Here is a 22,967-nt window from a genome sequence, read left to right on the forward strand (position 1 = left end):
CACCTAAACTTTTTCGGAATGATGTCATCTTATTTTACAGCCTCAGGTAAGCGCATGGTTTCAGGGTGCAAGAAGATCGTGGGTGGACGAGCAGTCTGCTGAGGCACGCAATGAGCTTTTGGCAAGCAGAATGAGAGGCTATGCGAATGCACGCCTTGGTCTTGAAACACGAGTTCCAAAGAACAAGGCAACTTTCAGAGGACTCAAGTGCGATGTTTCATTTGTGGCAAAAGTCCATGAGGCATACTACTGTCGCACGCAGTTCAAGCAACTTAAATTTGTGCATATGCATCCTCTGTAAATGGTACCGTCATTATTCTTCAACCGCCATCTTTCACAAAGCCATCTCGAACAAAGTAAAAGGGGCTCCACTGGTCTAAACAAGACTGCAGGTGGAGTTGCGGGGAAGCCCTGCCGTTTCCGCGTTCTGGTGTGCGGAGGCAGCGACGACAAAAAAGCAGCGACTGAGTACTTGAGTGTGGGAATGAAAGAGTTGTTTTTTGGAATGTAGCAGAATTACTTACGCGATAGCGATCGAGAGCTTGTTTCGCAGAAAATCCTCCGTTGGCGTTTATGACGGCGTCGTTGGATGTTAGTGAAAAATTACCCGTGACCGAAAAATTCAAAAAACTGCAAAAAAATAAATAATATAAACTTTGGTCCGGGTGAGATTCGAACCCGGGCCGTCTGGGTCTGGGTGGGAAGCAGGTGACATACCACAAAATCACGGTGATTCTGCACATTTAACATTGCGTGGCGGAAGCGTGAAATCGCGTTAAGCGTCGAAAGATGCGAATTGTGAAACGAAGGGGTGTTTTCAAGACCCACCCATTACAAACGTTCAGAGTTGGTGGTTTCAAGCCGACTTCCCATCATTGCTCCTGGTTTAACGCGTTCAACCCACTACGGCGAACATCGCAGCGCGCGGATTCTGTTGAACTCACGTAGGGGGTGCACTGGGGGCGAGAAATCGCTATCGCGTTCAACACTCAGAGGCGAAGCTTAAGGGTCCCCCAATTTTTCGTTTTGTTTTTCGCCACAGACGCAAGGTGGACGCAACGTCGCAAGAAAGTCACCGGTTGTGTTTCACTACGAAGGCGCTCTGATGTCGACGGGAGTCAGGACTGTGGTATTCAAAAGCGAGGTACGCTCGGCATGCTGAATGCCGGGCGAGCTGTTGGAGATGGCTGTATCAGCCTACTCGGCCTCAAGAAGCAGCAGAAGCATTTTCCTATGTCGCTGATTGGTTTCGGATGTGGCACTATGACATATAGAATCACCAATGACATCCACGCCACGGTGGTTTAGTGGTTATGGCACTCGACTGATGACACGAAGGTCGCGGGATCGAATCCAGGCCGCGGCAGCTGCATTTGCGGTGGTGGTGAAGTTGTTGAGGCCCGTGTGGTTGTAATCAGGGGCACTTTACATAAGGGTCGAAGTTTCCACTACGGTGTCTCTCATACCGTGGTTTTGGGACGTTATTACCGATGAAAGCACTTTATTATTACCGATGAAAGCACTGTAGGCTGACGTGTTCATCGTGTCAGCTGACTTCTCAGGAACTGTCGCTATGTGTAATCCTCTCCATCAGTAATGTGCTGGCATATTACAACCTCAGGTAATTCCTCCACAAAGGTTTTCAAGTGAAGTTTTTGCCCGCATCGCTTCTGTCGGTTGCAGGTGAGGCGTAGTTAACAAGTATGGGCTTAATGAAACAGGAGCACACAAGTTCAGCCAAGTCTTGGCGATGCTGGTCGCCGCCCATTGTACATTTAGAAGGGCTGAATCTACTAGCGATGGCACAGCTACGTTTAGCAAGGATGTCAGGGGCTTTTGGAGATTAGGCCTCTCCGTCAGTGCACGGCAAGCAAGCATTCTTAGAGTCTCAAGGACGTAGAGAAGTTCGTTGGATGGGTACAGAAGTCCACCTCGTCCCTTTTGCCTGGTGAACTGTTGCAGCGGCAGGCCACTGGGAACTTTACAGCCGTAATCACAATCGATGTGTTCCTTTACAACACGCGTGATGTAACCGCCCATATATACGCTAGCCGTAACTTGCAGGGTTGGCAAGATGGCTGGCACAGTTTACACTTTGAAACGCTTGAGAACGTCAGTGGCGCCTCGTGGAAGCTCAGATGGATTCCTGGGTGTTCGGGTTACAGCAGAGAGTGCATTGCTTGTTCCGGACTCTTTCTCGTGTAGGACGTTGCTGCCTTCAGGCACGGCTGCGATTCCTGTTTTCAGCAGCTTCTCGAGGCCTGGCATTGCAGACCGCACGTCCAGGGAGTCATTCGATCCCAGTGATCTTTTCAACGTACCAAACAGAGATTCCATAGGGTCACTAATAAACTTCCTGGTGAGCACAAAGCAAAATTCATTTTTCGAAAGCAAATGCTGCATGAAATTTACCTACTGTGGAGTACGTTGTTAGGAGAAGCGCTTCATACGTTTCTGCAGTAGAAAAATTTTTGCGTGGAAGGTTACCTGTTATTTGTTTCTTTCATACACATAGGAAAAGGTAATTCGAGCCATTCGAGGCGACTATGCTCGGAGTATTCGTCGTGCCTCACATCAGCTAGGGTTGTACTGATGAATGTACTGTGAGGTGTTGCTCGTGTCATGCAGCAGAAAACAGCGGTAAATGTTTCGCATGAAAACGATCGCAGGTCCTGCTGACGCGAAGGCAGCGTTGCAGCTGTGCCTTAATTGCTCTCTCAAAAACTCTAAGAACGCCGTTACACTGGGAGACAAAATTTCCAATGCACGCCCTAGAGGCATTTTTTCAATATGTTTGGATAGACGTGCTTCCTAGTTAGTTTTCCTACAGGTTTAACAATGACATTTTCCTGCAGGCCGCAGCTTTTTTTCAGATAACGGGAAGAGATTTCTCCGTTTCGGCCTATTTCTCTTTCTAAAAATTGAGACCACATGTTTTTCAGCACGTGGCAGCAGTCGAAACTCAAAAATAACAATCTCTCAAGCTCAATCAGGCGTTCGATTCTGTAGGTTAGAAATCCTCCACACAGTTCTTTCATGGCGCTAACATTTGTCTCGTGGTTGTCGGCCACGACTCTGTCGACCTTGAATCCTGATTCCTCCACGTTCTTGATAACTGTTCGGGGCACTTGTGCCAGTTGAGTACCAGTGAGGGGCTGTGTAAAAAAAAAATACGACACAGCAATCCTCTACGATGTTGACAGGCTATTTATGACGAAGCACAACAGCGAATTTGCCAACACGGGCTCATTCACCGGGTCTTCCGTGCTTGCGTCAACATGGCCCACGAAACAATCTTGCCGTTTTAAGTGTGAATACACTTTATAAGCGACCCCAAACCATCCACCGCCATCGGTGGCGTCCGCAGTCTTCTCTCTATCTTTAAAAGAAAGAGGACTTGGCGGGCCGCAGCGCGACGCTCTACCGAATAAGTCACGGACGCGACGCTGATATCGGTGTCAGTAACGCGCCTTATACCCCCTCCCCCTTCGCTCGTTCCTCCGCTCTCCTCGCTCGCTGCAGTTGCGCGCGCACCCCTCTCTCTCGTGCGCCCGCCTTCTCTCTCAGTCTCCCGTCGAGAGCGGGTCTTGAAGGGGAGTAAAGTTAAAATCTGTTGGCATTCGCCAGTGACTCCCCCGTGTGATCAAATTGCGAATCCCAGGAACCAATACACCATAAAGGCACCCTAGTGTGATTAATAAATATAATAGTGCGAATTAATAAATACCCCTCATAGCATCAACCCGTGTATTCGCACTTAACCATGTTCACCCTCGGGGAAATGCTTGGGAGTTCTTTTTGTATTGCAACTTTGGTTTTATGCGCAGCTCATACATGATGAAGAAGCAATGCCTTGAAGCAGTCGAGGTTGGAGTTTTGCTCTGTGCTTTTGAGCGCAGCCTAATCAAGGAAATAAAAGCCTCTTTCTCCACTCTGTCCTACGATGAAATTTCGGAGGGTTGTTGTCCTAGGCATCTTGAGCAGTACTTCTTTTTCTGGCGTGTTCATAAGCTTTGTTGAACAGGTGCCTCAGTATAATGCAGTGACGCACAACGTCTGCCGACCATGAGGGTTTTTTGCGTCTGGAATTAATTATCTCATTCCAAAGAAATATAACTCATGTGTCTTTCTGCTTGGCTTGCTGCCTTATGTAAGACATATCCGCCAAGTTGCAGTCTTCTTTGATCTTATCTAATTCTGCCCTATACTTACCAACAGTTTTCTGGAGTCTGCCGATTCTTCTTTTCATTTCCTTTTCTTTCCTTAGCCATCGCACTCTCTCGCTTGCAAACTGCAAGCCTCATCTTCGTCGAGCTTCGTCTCTTCAACAGGCATACGAGACTCGTTGTCTGAGTGATCATCGACAGTCTTCGTCTGAGGTACATACAGTGGCTCTAGTGACGCAGTAAAGGATGGTCTTGATGACTCTTACTCGGTGTCGTTTCATGTTCCATGGGCGTCTCTGTCTCACTAGCTGAGTTCTTTGTTGCTGCGTCTTTTCAGGTTGCTCTTGTGACTGTCGCATGTGCTCAAGTGCCTTTTCTGCTTCATACACACGCAGAACTTCTGGCGATCTCTCTGTAATGATCGTCGGTACTGTGCCCTTCTTCAAACAGCGCCTTTAGCCAACTGTGAAATGTTTGTTTTTGAAATGTTTGCTGCAGACCTTCACATAATTCACATTTGGAGTCTATCCATGTCTGTCGATTGCTCTGAGCCTTGGTTTTCACAGTGTAAAGTCGACAGGGATTTTATGAAATGATACACCCGGTGCCTTTTGTTTTTCGCATTTTATTTGCAGTTGGGCACACAACAGTATGCCATCTTCCTGTGAAGAGAGAGAGAAAAAAAGGAACAATGATGTTTTGACTCTCTCACTTCTTAAAATCGTATAGAACGACACCTCTATAGTAACTGTTAGCGTATTGTTAATATATCAACCGTACCCATTTAGAAAGCAAAACATATTACTTCGACAAGACACATAATAATTGGGGGTGTGCGAATATTGAACACTTCAAATAATTTTCGAATAGTGTTTGCTATGCGCCCGGAATTTTACTATTCAAAGTATTTTAACTTCCCGAAAACAAATACGGTTAATGCCCTATTAACAGTGGTCTCTTCAAACTTTTGATATGCTTCTCCGCTTCACGCAATTGCATAGCGGCAAAGCTGTCTTTCAAATTGACGTATTTTTATTTTTCTTGCGTTATTTACGGCTCCGGACTCGAAGAGTGGTTATGGGCAGTCCAACGGGCCCACGACACAGCGGAGAGCCTTAGTCTTTCTGTTCCTTCGTATGAGTGGCCCGCAACGTGTTAGAGCACGTCCCGATGGACCACATTAAAGTTTATCCATCCATCCATCGATCCATCCTTCCATCCATCCATTCATCCATCCATCCATACATCCATCCATCCATCCATCCATCCATCCATCCATCCATTCATCCATCCATCCATCCATCCATCCATCCATCCATCCGTTCATCCATTCATCCATCCATCCATCCATTCATCCGTTCATCCATCCATCCATCCATCCATCCATCCATCCATCCATCCATCCATCCATCCATCCATCCATCCATCCATCCATCCATCCATCCATCCATCCATCCATCCATCCATCCATCCATCCATCCATCCATCCATCCATTCATCCATCCAACCGTTCATCCATCCATCCATCCGTTCATCTATCCATCCGTCCATCCATCCATCCGTCCGTCCATCCATCCATCCGTCCATCCATCCATCCATCCATCCATTCATCCATCCATCCATTCATCCATGCATTTGTTCATCCATCCATCCGTCCATCCATCCGCCCGTACGTCCATCCGTCTGTCCGTTCATCACCCGCCCCCTCTACAAACATTCGTGGATAATTTTCTAACCAAGACGCTACCTTTTTTGCACAGCTGAAAACTACTGCCATGATGCAAGCTTTACAAACGAACATTTGTGTGTTTTTTTGCTGCATATGTAATTTTTTTGTGCCTTACACAGGAGCAATTACGGTATTACGTTCGCAAATTTATTGACTCAAGAAAAAAAATGGTTTTCATCAGTACAAGGACGATAGACACAGCAGAGGTGGGGTTCAATTACTGCCATTGTAGACACGAAATTTGGGCAGAAATTAAAATACCAACACCAAACATTTTTAGCACCCCCAGTTTCAGATTTTGTTTCATATTCACATCTACGAGGCACATTAGGAACTCTACACAAAAAATGTGTGCTCTTGTACATCATAATAATTGGGCTGCCATAGAGGTTAAAATAGTGGAGATGCTGAGGCCATGACATCTTTTGCTTTCACGTGTATAGTATTGTGACACCACACTGGTAGCAACCAATCAAGTAAATAAATACAATTTGGCCTCCACATTGCCTCATCCTTGATGAAACAGTTAGGTAAAACCATCCCTCCACCGCTTCACCTACCCGACTACCGAATGAAACTATCCCATGTTCCTATCTCATAATAATGTGCTCAAGGATCTTTTGCTACTCTATAATATCACCTCGAAGTAGGGAGACGCTTGGTGGCGTCGAGCGGATCGGACGCGTTCGTCTCGGCTCCTCAAATTTTTGCCTGTTTTTGCGTTAAACTTCGTGGCTTCTTTAAAGCAAACGCAGAGTGAGTCTGGAAGTATGACGTGATCATTTTGACACCAAGTTATCGGAACAACGACACCGATTTCTATCCTTCTGAAGTGACCAAGGACCTGGCATGCCCGGCCGCCAGGCTAGGACTAGTGGCGGACCGGGGAGCAGTGCATCGACTACCAGCAACTCTCCTGGGCGTGTCAATGCAGCAGCCAATAACCCAACGGACGACGACCAGGTAACGGCAAAGGAAGCCATGGACACGGACGATCAAGATTTGAGCACAGAACTGGGCTCTGCAAAAGATTTCGTCAAATGCTTCCCATCGTCTGACGAGGCGATACAAGTGGAGTAAACCAGCGGCGACGCGAGCGAACACCACGAAGCATCAAAGGGAGCTGACGACGAGGCGAAAGACGGTCAGTGGCAGCTTGCTCTTTTATTACGTGAACGTAAGAGACTAAGGAAGCAAGCGCGGGCCATTGAAGATCCCAGGCAAGTTGGTGATTTTCAGCAAACTTCACCAAATCTTACGAAAAGAACAACTAATGACTTAGCGTCTGTGGCAGACAGCAGCTTCAAAGACAGCGAGAGGAACGCGGGGGGCAGTTACGGAACGCCTGAGCGGGCGCACGGGAGTAGACGCGACGCGTCGGGTGCCATGAGAGGCCGCCGACGCTCACGTGCGACGCCTCTACCCAAGAATGATATGAAAATTATTATACGACCCAAACCAGGGCTCGTAATGAGAGACTTAAAAACATATGAAGTGGCACGAGCGATCGCACGTGCTCGTGGAGACGCGGAATTAGGCAGAGGTGACAAATTCCTGCTGCGCCTCCGGAATAGATCCAACATTATCATTGCAAGTACTCCGCACGAGCACGTCGCTGAGCAAATTTTGAAAATCAAGGCGCTTGACCTCAACAACACCAGACATCTCGTGAATACCTACATTTCTACACCCGAGAGGTTTCTCAAGGGAGTTGTGCACGGACTGGAACGTGAAACACCGGAAGATGAACTTCTCAACAACCTTAGAGTACGCACACAGGGCGTCACAATCGTGCAAGCACGCGATCGAGACCAGAGACTGCTTCGAACGAATACGGTTTATTGGAAGAAGTGAAGTAGCGCGCGCTCGCTCCAGGCAGCAGTCTTCTTTCTTCTTCTTCCGGCGTTTGATGATGATATTTTATAGGCTCCCGCCCGCCCAAGTTGAAATGTGGTAAGCTCTGGCGGGCTATTTGAAACAACCTTCCATTGGGTATATGTGGTTCACCGATCTTCTTAGAAGCTCTTTTTTGCCTGTGCGAAGGAGACAAGCTCTTGCGATTCCGTCTCGCCCAGGGTAGAGCTTTTCAATCCGGCACATTTTCCAAAATGTTCTTGGAGCCTTGTCCTCAACCAACACGATGTCACCCGGTGAGAGTGGTTTTGCTTGCCGTGTCTTGGCTTTGACCGTAGCTCCTATTTCCTTGATATATTCTTGATGCCATCTTTTCCACCAAGCGCGCACGAGTTTGCATCTGCGTCGCCATGCGTCTTCAATGTCACCGTTGTATAGTCTTGTTTGTCCGTCTTGAAGCTGTCGCCGTCCAGCTATGATGTCTGCCGGCGTTAGTGGCATTGGCTCATCAGGTTCTCCATATACGTAAGTCAATGGTCGATTGTTGAGTGTTCCTTCAACTTCTGCTACAATAGTGCGTAGCTCCTCTACCGAAGCTGTGCTTTTCGATATTATTTTTCGCATCGACGTCTTCAAGCTTCTTATGAGGCGCTCGTAACATCCTCCCCACCATGGTGCGCACTCGGCTATTGTTTTCCATTTAATTTGTTGGCCACTGCAGTAATTCTTTAAGACCTCGTTGTTAATTGTTTCGAGCATTCTGTTGATTTCCTTTCCAGCTTTTATAAATGTTTTGGCGTTGTCCGAGTATATTACGGCTGGTATTCCCCTTCGAGCTGTAAACCGTCGAAATGCTTGTAAAAAACTCGACGATGACAAATCGTTGGTAACTTCCAAGTGTACTCCTCTTGTTACCGCGCAGGTGAATATCAGTACATATTGCTTCACAATCTGGTACTTGTCCTTTGCGTAAAGAGGTCCTGTGAAGTCAACTCCCGTAACTTTGAATGGCTCTGCTTCAGTGACTCTGTCTGCCGGAAGTGGAGGTATGTCTTGAGTCGCCGGTCTGGCGTTATGCCTCTTGCAGACGACACATTTGTTTAGAACTCTTTTCACTGCTTGTCTACCCTGCAATATCCAGAACTTAGTTCGAAGTTGCGCTAGCGTCACTTGAACTCCTCCGTGTGATACCATTTTATGCACGTGACGTATTAGCAGTTCCGTGAAATGTTCATCCTTTGGAATTACTATTACGTGCTTGTTGAATTCTTGGCTGCACTGCAGTCGTCCTTTCTGTCTGATGATTCCATCGTCATCAAGGTAGACTTCGTGTCCATTAATTTCAAATGATCGATCGTTTGAATAGGCCTCACCCTTTGTTTGTCTCAGTAATATTTGGGTCTGTCTTATCCAGTATTTCTCTGCATTTGTTACCTCTTTTCCTGTCAACGGCCCTTCGTGATTTTCCTTTCTTGTGTTGTTTATGAATCTGAACACCCATGCTGTCACTCTTATAAGCCTTCCGTATGATGAATACCTTTCGATTTCCAAGATTGGCGCAATTTCGGATCTTCCCATGCATTGGTTGTCACCAATGTTGTGTTTTATGTTGGTCTTCCACGTCTGTATTTGTGCCAATTATGCTTACTAAGTTCTTTTCCAGTGATGCTACATTCGGGACCATTCCACCATTACTTTGACGTTATCAATGCCTTTGCGCTTATTCCTCGTGTAAGTAGGTCAGCAGGGTTGTCGTCACTTTGAACGAATGACCAGCTTGCTTGAAGTGTCTTTTCTCTAATTTCTGCGATTCTGTTGGCAACAAACTGATCTCTTTTGCTTGTTCCCTTAATCCAGTGCAGCAAAATCATCGAGTCCGTCCAGCAGTGTATTTCCTTAAAGCTTTCGTTGAAGTGACCGTTGATGTAGTCGCATAATCTTGATGCTACCACCGCTGCCATCAGTTCAAGTCACGCCAATGTCAGCTCTTTAATTGGAGCTACGCGGCTTTTTGCTGCTACTAGCCTTGATTCTTTGCTTCCATCGTGGTATACTGCTATCAAGTATGCTGCCGCTCCGTATGCTAATGGACTTGCGTCGGCAAATACATGCAGCTTGTATGCTTGTACTGGTTGATTCTTGCTTGCGTAGCATCGTGGGATTTCTAGAACTCGAAAAACCTCCGCTTCAGACGTAAGGTTCTTCCATTTGTCGCATTCATCTTTAGGGAGCTGGTCGTCCCACGTTACGTTCATTTTCCACAGTCTCTGCAGTCCTATTTTTGCACGTACTGTGAATGGCGACAAAAAACCGAGTGGGTCAAATATCTTCGGTGTGGTTTGTAACACAGCCCTTTTTGTCAAGTGCGTTGTATCTGTTATTAAATTCCACTTTCCAATAGGGAAGCAAATCATGTCCTTTGAGTGTTTCCATATCAAGCCCAGAAGCATTGTAAATCCTCTAGATCGAATATCTATGTGAGAATCGTCTCTTTTGTTTTCATCAATTATTTTGTTTAATCGCTCTTCATTGGACGTCCATTTTCTCAAATTCATCGCTGCCTCTCTGAACACTTGCTTTGCCTCTTTGTACAACTTAACTGCTTCATCAAGCGTTGCTGCTCCCAAAATGACATCATCACGTAGATCGCTTTCTGCAGTGTCCTTGTCGTATCAGGAAACTGGTCTTCCACTTGTTTCAAATGGTGTTTAATTGTAGCTGCCAGTATAAACGTGCTTGGTGTTGTTCCGAACGTTACTCTTGTCATGCGCCATGTTTGCATTTCATTCATTAACCTTCCTTCAGCGTCATGCTTCCACCACAGAAATCTCATTGCATCTCTATCCTCTTCTTGTATAGAGATTTGTAGAAATGCCTTTTCAACATCTCCAACTAACGCCACCTTTTCTTTTCGAAAATTAATGAGCAGCGATAGCATGTCCTCATTCAAATTGGGTCCTGCCTCTAGGTTCTCGTTTAGAGACATGCCTTTTCTAGAATGTGATGAGCGTCAAACACTACTCGAACCTTTGTTGTGGCTCGGTCCTCTCTAATGATCGCATGATGTGGCATGTAGTAGCAAAGTGCATTGGCTGTTCTGATGGCTCTTGGACCTCCTCTGCGACTCCTAATGCCATGTACTCTGATATAGCTTTGTCGTAGCGATACAGCATGCCTTCATTTTTTTGCAGCCTTTTATTCAGTTGCTGTAGGTCTTTTTATCGCATTTTCCTTGTTGCTTTCCAAGTTTACGTCCTGTTTCCATGGCAAGATGACTAGATAGCGACCGTTTTGTTGTACAATCTTGCGCTCGAATTCTTCGACCACTTCATTTCCGGTGTTATCCAAACTATTTCTTGTGATCCCCATTGACTCCAGGCTCCAGAACTTCTGTAGCTCTTGCTGGAGTTCTGTCTCCGCAGCTTCGACCTTCAGAACCTTGACTGCTTGATTATGTGTTAGTTTTGTCTTGCTTTGCTCTGACGGCCCTTGCAGTACCCATCCCAGTATAGTTTCTACAGCCATCAGTCTGTCCTCGATTCTTTGAGTTCTACCAGTAAAAATTTCCCAACAATAGTCTGAGCCAATCAGTAGTTCTACAGAATTTGTTGCAGTCGTCTTGGTCCTGTGATCAGCCACTTGCATATTTAGCAGTTTCATTTTCTCGCTGAGTTTCTTAGTTGGAGTGGGTATACAACTGTGCGAGATGACGTCGACTATTAACGCTTCAATCACTGTTAACGTGCTTGTTTCTATCACTGTTAACGTGCTTGTTTCTCGTGATCCTACAGTCACTTGCACCACGTTCATTAGTTTGACCTTTTCGTCTCCTCCAAATGAACCAATCGTCAGCCTTTCCTGTCGCAACACCTTCGCACCTATTTCTTTCGCTAATCCCGCTTCAATAAATGAACGTTGACTTCCGCTGTCTAATAACAAACGGCAATGTCGGCCACATGTTTCTCCTTCTACGCACGTTACAGCCGTCTGCAAAAGCACAAACTTATGCTTGATATTTTCGGTTGCTTGTAGCGTAGATGTCGTCGCTTCGGCTTGCGCTGTTGAGACCAGCTCTGCCCTTGTTTTCTGCATCACCGTTCTACATACTGACGTGGCATGTCGTCCCTTGCATTGCTTGCATTTTACTTGTGCCTTGCAAATACGTGCAGTGTGGTTTGGTCGCGTGGATCTGAAGCATGCTCTATTTTCGGTAAGCATTGCTTTCTTTTCATTATTTGGAATGCTCCTACGACAGTTTTCGGTTGCGTGTGATTTCTGCTTGCAGAATAAGCATATTCTGTCCGCTGAGCTATAGAAGCTTGAAGTTGTGCGCATCTGTCCGCGGTTCTCTCTTGGTTTTGCAGTTATCCTCTCTTGTTCACGTTGTGTTTCTTCACGAAAAGCCGCTTGCTCTCTTAAGAATAACATAAGCCTGTCCAGCTTTTCCTCGCACGCCTTTCCCGTTGCGTTGTTTTGCTCGCCGTTTTCTGAAGCTGAGCTGCTTCTCATAGCCTCTTTTGACTTGAACTGCACTGATAATTCTGGTGGAATTGCTCTTTTCAATACCGGTAATAACATCGGCGCATAGCTCTCGGTTTCCACTTTTAGTGACTTGAGTGCCAATATGTTAACTTGCACTCTCTGTACTAGCCTATTTAAGTCATCGGTATCTTGAACAGACCTCACTTTCTCCAAACTCAATAGCTCATTCATGTGCATTTCAATGGAATGTTCTCGATTGCCGAACGTTTTTTGCAGTATTTTGATTGCGTTATCATAATTTTCCTCTGCCGAGTACTGAAGTCCTTCAATAGCAGCCGCAGCTTTTCCGGTTAGTGATGCTAAAGGGTAATTGAGGTAATTGAACTTCTGTCCCTTGCTCATGTTAAGTCTCAGGTGAACTGCTGACTCGTACTGAGACCAAAAGCGGTTCCACTCCAAAGTTTTCCCCCCAAACTTTATCATTTCAAGCTTTGGTAGTTTAACTAGTTCCTTTGCTTCTTGTCCGGTACTTGAGGGCATCACCTGCCTTGTCTTATCGCTTGAATCCGATTGTTCAGGCTGTCGAAGTCTGGTTTCTATTGCAGATAAGATAGCCGTTAATTTCATGTCGTACTCTATGACGCTTTCGAGTTCAGCTTCGGCATATTCTTCTGTTAGAAACTTTTCCATTTGCTCGTTTGCGCTCTTGAGACTGTCGCTTATTGCTTTAATCTGCGCCTGCGCTGTAAGCAGCTGCTCCCGGTTGGCTCCATCATTATTTGCTGCTCGGCTGCGTTAATCAGTCGCGTGATCTGGGAGCGAAGCGCTTTCCTTTTCTTCGTTATCACTTCTTTGCTCATATTGAGGTGGTTAACAACTCCTTACTTGTCAATCGTTCGTTCTGATGCTCGTACTGTCCACTGTGGTCTCGTCGCTCGATCCAGGTCGATCCTCTGCTCCTCCGCCGTCTTCTTCTCTGCTGCTCTGTGGCAGGTTGACCTTTCTTGCCGGCGAGGAGGTAGTATCCTGGTTCACGGCACCATTATTAAGACGATCGAGACCAGGGACTGCTTCGAACGAATACGGTTTATTGGAAGAAGTGAAGTAGCGCACGCTCGCTCCAGGCCGCAGTCTTCTTTCTTCTTCCGGCGTTTCATGATGATATTTTATAGGTGACAAATTCCTGCTGCGCCTCCGGAATAGATCCAGCATTATCATTGCAAGTACTCCGCACGAGCACGTCGCCGAGCAAACTTTGAAAATCAAGGCGCTTGACCTCAACAACACCAGACATCTCGTGAATACCTACATTTCTACACCCGAGGGGTTTCTCAAGGGAGTTGTGCACGGACTGGAACGTGAAACACCGGAAGATGAACTAGTACGCACACAGGGCGTCACAATCGTGCAAGCACGCATGTTGGAAAATCTGAGACGGCAATGATAACCTTCTATGGACCCATTGTGCTGCGTTTTGTCTATTACTTTGGTGGTGAGATGCCATGTCTACCATACCAACCCACAAGACAATACTGTAAACTGTGTAAAAGCCACGGCCACAGGACGGACGTCTGTCCAGCCTAATTGTAGGCCACCGCCGCCGCCGCCGCCGCCGCCGCCGCCGCCGCCGCCGCCGCCGCCGCCGCCACCGCCGCCACCGCCGCCACCGCCGCCACCGCCACCACCACCACCACCACCACCACCACCACCACCACCACCACCACCACCACCACCACCACCACCACCACCACCACCACCACCACCACCACCACCACCACCACCACCACCACCACCACCACCACCACCACCACCACCACCACCACCACCACCACCACCACCACCACCACCACCACCACCACCACCACCACCACCACCACCACCACCACCACCACCACCACCACCACCACCACCACCACCACCACCACCACCACCACCACCACCACCACCACCACCACCACCACCACCACCACCACCACCACCACCACCACCACCACCACCACCACCACCACCACCACCACCACCACCACCACCACCACCACCACCACCACCACCACCACCACCACCACCACCACCACCACCACCACCACCACCACCACCACCACCACCACCACCACCACCACCACCACCACCACCACCACCACCACCACCACCACCACCACCACCACCACCACCACCACCACCACCACCACCACCACCACCACCACCACCACCACCACCACCACCACCACCACCACCACCACCACCACCACCACCACCACCACCACCACCACCACCACCACCACCACCACCACCACCACCACCACCACCACCACCACCACCACCACCACCACCACCACCACCACCACCACCACCACCACCACCACCACCACCACCACCACCACCACCACCACCACCACCACCACCACCACCACCACCACCACCACCACCACCACCACCACCACCACCACCACCACCACCACCACCACCACCACCACCACCACCACCACCACCACCACCACCACCACCACCACCACCACCACCACCACCACCACCACCACCACCACCACCACCACCACCACCACCACCACCACCACCACCACCACCACCACCACCACCACCACCACCACCACCACCACCACCACCACCACCACCACCACCACCACCACCACCACCACCACCACCACCACCACCACCACCACCACCGCCACCACCACCACCACCACCACCACCACCACCGCCGCCACCGCCACCGCCACCGCCACCGCCACCGCCGCCACCACCACCGCCACCACCACCGCCACCACCACCGCCACCGCCACCGCCACCGCCACCGCCGCCGCCGCCGCCGCCGCCGCCGCCGCCGCCGCCGCCGCCGCCGCCGCCGCCGCCGCCGCCGCCGCCGCCGCCGCGACCACTGAGCGAGAGCTAGAGTTAATGCGTGTAAGAATGGGGGATTTAGAAAGAGAAAATAGGCACACTAATTCTTCCTTGGCAGGACAGCAGCAGCAACAGCAACAAAGCGTATCAATATTGAATGGCGACATTGTGGGGACAATAGCTATTGTGAAAGAAGCCGTAAAAGAAATAGTTCCCTCCATCGTTGAACAGGTCATGGGGCAGGTAGACAGAAAACTCGACGTGTTGGAAAGAAAAATTCAAGCGCAACAGATAGAAGTCACGAATGCGTTGAGAAAGCATACCAATGGCAGCCACGTAAGGGAAAAGGCAGATAAGGCATACAACAGGCCGGGCCTACTTAATATGACACAAGAAGATACTGACAATGCATCAGCGACTAAGAAAAACTACGGAAGAGTGTTACATATGGCAGTGGAACTGCCGGGGATTCCGACAAAAAAAGGAACAGCTTTCACAGCTGGTGGCCATGCAGCCGAGGCCACCTGCCGTGATAGCTCTTCAAGAGGTGGGAATAAGGCCAAGCATGCAGAGTTATGACACTCATGGTGAAGCTGTGAATAATAACAACGAATGGAGAGTGGCGACATTAGTCCTCAAATCCATAACCGCAATACAGCGTAAACCAATAGAAGGAATCGAAATCCCACATATCCTTACGGAAATCCTATATAAAAAGAAGAAAAAGAGAAGCATTTTCATCCTAAACACTTATAGCCCACCTCGACAAAGAAAGGCAACTTTCGACAAACTATTTGAAGATTCAGCAAAACTAGCGAAGCAGAACACACTCATAGTGGTGGGGGACTTCAATGCAAAAGACCCAAGCTGGGGATACCTCACTCAGGATGCCAAGGGCACAAACATAGCCCAGCAAATTGAAACTACAGGTATGACACTCCTGACGGATCCAGCAATGCCAACAAGACTAGGAAACAGTAACTCCAGAGACACGACACCGGATCTAACTATGTGCACAAATTGTCAAGAGGTGGAATGGCACAACACTCTAGCAAATCTAGGCAGTGATAACTACATATTATGCACCACTATACACACAGATGAGATACGTAAAAAGATTGACGTTGCCAAAATAACTAATTGGCATGCGTTCAGAAAATCACTGGAACAAAGGTTGACTGCCTCAGATATAACAAACTTGAGTGATTGGTGTGACGAAATAAGGCGTCAAAAAGAACGGTACAGTAAAGAAATAACGCGATCAAGCAATGCCCCTGTGGTCGACCCACACCTACTACATCTTTGAGAAGCAAAAAGAAGCCTTACGAAAAGATGGGAAAGACAGAAACGTAACCGTGAATTGAAAGAAAAAATCAAAGATATCACCCAGCGCGCAGAGGATTACGCCAATCAACTAGCTGCAACTAATTGGGCCAATTTCTGTGATTCACTCAATGGAATGCTGAGTACGGCCAAAACATGGAACATACTGAAAGCCATGATAGACCCCACGAAGACAAAAAATGAAAACAGTAAAGCCGTTGAACAATTGCTGCACTTATACCCAGGTACAAAAGAGGACCTCATTCAAGCCATGCATAAAAAATGCTTTGGGGAAGACGGAGTGACACCTTCATATCAAGAAAGGTATAAAGGATCACCGCAACCTGATTTAGACAAGCCTTTTACGGACGCTGAGATAAGGGCAGCCTTATTTAGTAACAAGAAGAACACAGCCACGGGTGCAGATAAAATCACCAATGGTATGATCAAGAATCTAAATGACGAAGCTATTGAAGCTCTCGCTAAATACATAAACAAACATTGGCTGGCTGGGACTGTCCCACCAGAATGGAAACATGCGATTGTGGTCATAGTGCCTAAACCAGCAAAAAAAAAACTTGTTATTGAGAACATGAGACCTATCTTGCTCACGTCCTGCTTAGAAAAAATCTTTGAAAAACTGGTGAACACCAGGCTCCTCAACCATCTCGAGAAGAACAACCTTATGCCCGAAACTATGTTTGGTTTTCGCTCACACCTTTCTACGCAAGATGTTCTACTACTTTTAAAAGAACAAGTATTAATGGACATCTCTAAGGTTGGGGAAAACGTCGTTATGGCAGTTGACATGAAGGGAGCCTTTGATAACATCAGTCACAAAGCAATACTAGAAGGTCTGCAGGAAGCTAACTGTGGAGAACGAATGTTCTACTACGCCCCGCCGCGGTGGTGTAGTGGCTAAGGTACTCGGCTGCTGACCCGCAGGTCGTGGGTTCGATTTCCGGCTGCGGCGGCTGCATTTCCGATGGAGGCGGAAATGTAGTAGGCCCGTGTACTCAGATTTGGGTGCATGTTAAAGAACCCCAGGTGGTCAAAATTTCCGGAGCCCTCCACTACGGCGTCTCTCATAATCAAACGGTGGTTTTGGGACGTTAAACCCCACAAATCAATCAAGCAATGTTCTACTACGTCAAAAGTTTCCTTAGTAACAGGACTGCAACAATCAAGCTGGGAGATTACGAATCCGACATCATTAAACCTCCAAACAACGGAACACCCCAAGGAGCGGTCATTTCACCGACACTTTTCAATGTCGCCATGACAGGCCTTGCAGGAAAACTCAATATTGCCGGTCTACAACATGCGATATATGCAGACGATATTACGGTATGGACAACCACAGGCAGCCTAGCAGAGAAAGAAGATAGGTTACAACAGGCAGCTAACACCATAGAAGAGTACGCAAGGATACGGGGTCTTCAGTGCTCTGCCAAAAAGTCAGAGCTCATTCGCTTCACGAAGAGAAAAGCACGGAGGATCGACCCGAATCTAAAGCTGGAAGTCAAGCTCGACGGAAATGTCATTCCGGAGGAAGATACCATACGCATACTAGGAATGTGGCTTCAAGCTAATCAGAGATGTCTGCACACACTAAATCAACTCGAAACATCAGTACAGCAGATCTCACGCATGATCTCGTGAATAACAAACAACCGTAAAGGCATGAGAGAAAAAGATACCCTAAAATTGGTTAAAAGCCTCATCATCAGTCGCATTACATACTCGCTTCCATATGAAATTATGAACAGGGAAGAGAAGGAAAAAGCAAACCAAATAATTAGAATGGCCTGCAAGACAGCCCTGAGATTACCGCGGAATACTTCAAACGACAAGCTGCTGGCGCTTGGTCTTCATAGCACAATTGAAGAATTATCCGAGGCCCAGTTACTAGCGCAAGAAAATCGCCTTCTCCAGACCCCAACGGGCAGAGCAGTCCTAACAAAACTAGGGCGCGATACTTTATTACAAACACACCAAGAAACTAAAGAAGTACCAAGCGAATTCAGAAAATGGTACACCGTATTGCCAATACCAAGCAACATGGATCCTACTCTGCATGCTGAAAGAAGAAAGGCAAGGGCTGACTACATAGACAAAAAGACAAGATTTTTGAACACGGCCAGATTCACTGACGCCGCGCCTTGTCAGACCAATGCAGAGAGATATGTGTGTGTAGCCACCGACCATACAGCCTGCGCTTCAATAGATCAGGCGTCGACAACACAAGCAGAAATTGCCATAGCACTCGCAATAAAAGAGGGATGGACGCAAAACGCTCCATTAACAATCATTTCAGATTCGCAAAAAGCTTGCAGAAACTAACTAAAGGGCAAAATTGGAGCACAAGCGCTCCGTATATTGGTTGGGACAGGATGGGACCCCACAGTGAAATACGTACAGGCTGTGACTTGAGCACCGGGGCACGAGAGTGTGGCAGGGAACCTGCGCGCGGATGAGGCGGCTCGAGGCTTCACAAATCACCGAGCCACTCAAGCCAATGCAAGTGATGACCCTACACCTCTGGACCCTAGCTTGGCAACAATTTTAAAGTACTACAGAGAAAATAGGCAGCTGTATCCACGTCCTCACAGCAAGCTCAGCGCTGCGGAGGCAACAGCGCTAAGAAAAATACAGACTAACACTTACATAAATCTGCACACTCTTCACCTGATCTACCCCACGGCGTACAGAGATATGTGCCCGTGGTGTGGAGCCACCCCAACACTCTTTACATCAGGTGGGAGTGTGCAGAGCACGACGAAGAACACGACACCACTGGCACGTGGGAGGAATGGGAGGCGCTGCTGTCTAGCCCAGCCCTAGTAAATCAGCTGCGACTGATCCAAAGAGCTGAATGGATGGCTCGCGCCAGTGGGGCCCTGGAATAGGGGCACCACCCTGCCGGACAGACTTCGCTCTCCACCCCGTATATTCTTCGGGGCAATGAAGTTCAAGCCCGTCTGGATTATGTATATAATAAAGTTTTGTACTACTACTACTACTACCTCGAAGTAATCTAAGAACATTTGAAAAACATTCCAAAGTCATTCAAAAACTATTCGATTCGCACTCAAACTTCATTATTCGAATTCGCTTCGCGCCTAAAATTTCGATATTTACACAGCTCTAATATTGCTTCAAACGGTGACATATATGCAATCATAAACTTCTATCCTGTGTAATAATCCACTGTGTGCAAGAAGTACAACTTGAACTCACAAATAAATTTTCTACAACATGAAAAGTAAGCGTACGGTGACACAGTCGTAGCGAAAATCACTGCACTATTAAATCACATTTAGTTCACTACATTCGCAAATACTTGATTTTGGTGCTCCAGCGCAAAATCTTCACTTCTTGAACATAAACTTTACCTTCTCTGTGTCACAGCTGCGGAGAAACTCAAAGAAAACAGTAAAACATTCACAACGTCGTTTCGTCGCTTTTGCAATCCCCTTCACCCCCCCCCCTAAAAAATTGCCTGCTACTTCAGTCGTCCGCTGCGGCTGAACCCCGTGGCACGCCTGACAAAGAGAGAGAGAGGACTTGATTCGCAGTGCCCTGCGCGCAGGTAGTTTGCGGCCGCGCAGGGCTCAGCCTACCCTCCTAGTGCTTTAGTATATTCAGCGCCTCCTAAATTTTTTCGTGCCTGCCGCGTAAGTGCCGCAGCGCCCACCATATCCTCTCCCTTTACTCTTTCAATTTTGCCCCTTGACGCCGCTTGGCGGATCTGTGCTATTACCCTTTAGCAGACGACGCTCGCCGTCGCTCGCGTGCCGGTTTTTTGCGCTTCTTTTGTCGTCTGCTTAGAGAAACGCGAACCTTCCTCGGAGTTATTGCTATCACAATAAAATAAGTAGTATTCACGCATAATAAATAATAAAAGGTGAAATAAACTGTCAATATGCCTCTTACCGGAGTGATAATTTGCGTCCCAGCCACCTTGCCGACGACAAGTTTAACCCGTCGTTTTGTCGCAGTGGCAGATGTAGGTCCGTCTGCTTGCTTCAGCGGTGATGTCATCCTGCTTTTTCATCGGCCACCACGCACTGCTGCGGCGTTTCGTTCTGCCAACAAAAGCACTTCTAGCCAACAAAAGCACTTCTAGCCAACAAAAGCACTTCTACTGCATGCACTTCTAGCCAACGAAAAAAAGAAGCAGGTGTGTGTCCTTTCACTAAATTCCAGCGAACACTGAGCTACGTGAACGCTGGCTACAAGTTATCGCGTGGAAGAACTGCGTGCCGAATTCCACTTCGAATTACTAGGCCGTGTGCAGCCTACATTTTGTGGAAACTGACTTTAGAAAAAATACCAAAAGACGCATGCTAAAGCCTGATGCGGTGCCCAGTGTCTTTCCGCCTTACCCATCCTACATGAGGAAGGAGCCACCAAAGGTTAAAAGCTGCAGAAACACTCAGAAAAAAAAGCGCGATTCCTCAACGAACACGTTAGCAAGTCTTCCAAGTCAAGAAATCGATTTTCGCCCTGCAACAGCACCAAAAGTTTGTGCAAACGCGCTTGCCGAAGCCACTGAGCCCAGTAGTTGGCAACAACCAGAAAGGGTTGCTCCAAGCCACGTCCAAGACTTGTCTTTTGTAGCAGCAAGCATTGCCTACGGTCATTCCACAAACTTTCTTGAGCCAACTGATGCGAAGCCAGTGGAAGAGGGTGCAGGTGCGCGTGCCTTGAGGATCTTTGGTGCTCAAGCCGACAGCAGAAGCTCCGCAACAGCCTTCTTGGATCGGAGAAAATGGCACGACAAAGGAGTGGCGTGGAAGCAACGAAATGACAGGCTACAGGCAACAGTGCTTACAAGAAAGAGCTGCATAGAATAAAGGAAGAGGGCAACGTAAGCAAATTTCTTCAAGGAACCGGATACCATAATCAGGGCTGCACTATAGCCAGAGTGATAATGGACCAAGTCCTAAACTACAAGCTGAAGAAACCGAAGTGGTGTGAAACCACTATACGATAGCTTGTGATCCTGAGAAGCATCTCAACGAAGTCATACGAGTATATCAATACCAGGCTCCTCGCACTCCCGTGCAGAACTACGCCACAAATATACATGGAAACAACTGTCGGAGAAGTTGGCTTCAGTGAGCTAGTCAAGCAGAGGCTCAACACTGAAAACAAGTGCCTCGAGACGGAGCGAGCCAAACTTTGCAGCGTCATCATAGAAGAAATGAGAATAAAGCAAGACTTCAATACCACAAACAACGAGACGCCTTCTTGGGAGACATAGACATAGGCGCTCTCAGCCAAGTGTTGTCAGACTCGGAAAGAAGTGAACTAGCTTTTGGGCTTTTTGATCTGTGACCTTCACGCTTCGTTTCGGATCCCAGTGGGACACTTCTTTACCAGATCATGCACTGGCGAACTACTTGTGAAACGACCAAGCACGTCATCAAGAAAACTGAATAAATGGGATTCGAGATACTTCAAGTTGTGACGAAGAACGACAAAATAAACGTCACTGCAATGGAAATATTATCAGAATGCAACCGAAAACCCGGGTGCCTCATCCCGCCGACCCAAGCCACAGTTTGTTTCTGGCGTTCGATCAGAGTCACATCCTCAAAAACATCCTCAGCTAAGGCCGTGATGAGGACAAAATTTTGCCCCGAATCGCCAGCGAGAAACAAAAGATGAAGAAGGTACTAACTAAAACGCACGACTCAATGCGTCTGCATTAGCGTTTAGCTTTACTTTTTTTAGCGAACGTCAAAGTTGTGCTGTTGGAGTATCATGTTCCACCTCAGTAACCGACCACTTTTGGGCGACATGTTATTTAGCCAGGTTAGAGGAGAGTGGTCCGTTCCGACCACGAATCTTGAACCGGAGACATAACAGGCTAGCTTTTGAACGGCCCACACAAGGCAAGTGCATTCCTTTTCAGAGGTACTGTATATGCTTCTTCCCTGCCGCTGAGTTTTCGACTTAAATACAAAACTGGCCTTTTGTTACCAGGATTGTCATCCTGGCACAATATAGCTTCCATGCCGCGATCACTCGCGTCGCATTGATTAACAAATCTCTTAGAGAAAGCGGGAGCCATGAGAACAAACTTTTCGCGCAAACTAGGGCCTGTTTCAGCTGACAAAACGCATTCTCCTTTTCTGAGTCCCATACCACTTTAACCGGCTCGGCCTTTCGAAGTGCTTCAGTTAGAGGGCTGGCAATGCTAGAATAGTTTTGCACGTAATGCTGATAGTATTGAGCTAGGCCCAAGAATGCCCTTATCTCAGCTTTTGTGGTAGGTCCTGGATAGTTCACGATGGCGGCTACCTTAATATCTGAAGGTCTACACCGGCCACGCCCCACAACGTGTCCCAAGTAAGACACTTCGCCACACCCTAGGTGACATTTAGTTGGTTTCATGGTAAGACCACTTCTTTCAACCTGTTCAGCACGACGCGTAAATGCTCGACATGTTCTTCCCAGTTGTTTGAAAAGATAGCGACATCGTCAAGATACTGCAGAGCGAACTCAGAGAGGCCTTTAGAACGCGGTCCATTAAGCTTGAAAAACAA

The sequence above is a fragment of the Rhipicephalus microplus genome, chromosome 3 (assembly GCF_043290135.1).
Source record: "Rhipicephalus microplus isolate Deutch F79 chromosome 3, USDA_Rmic, whole genome shotgun sequence".
NCBI lineage: Eukaryota > Metazoa > Arthropoda > Arachnida > Ixodida > Ixodidae > Rhipicephalus > Rhipicephalus microplus.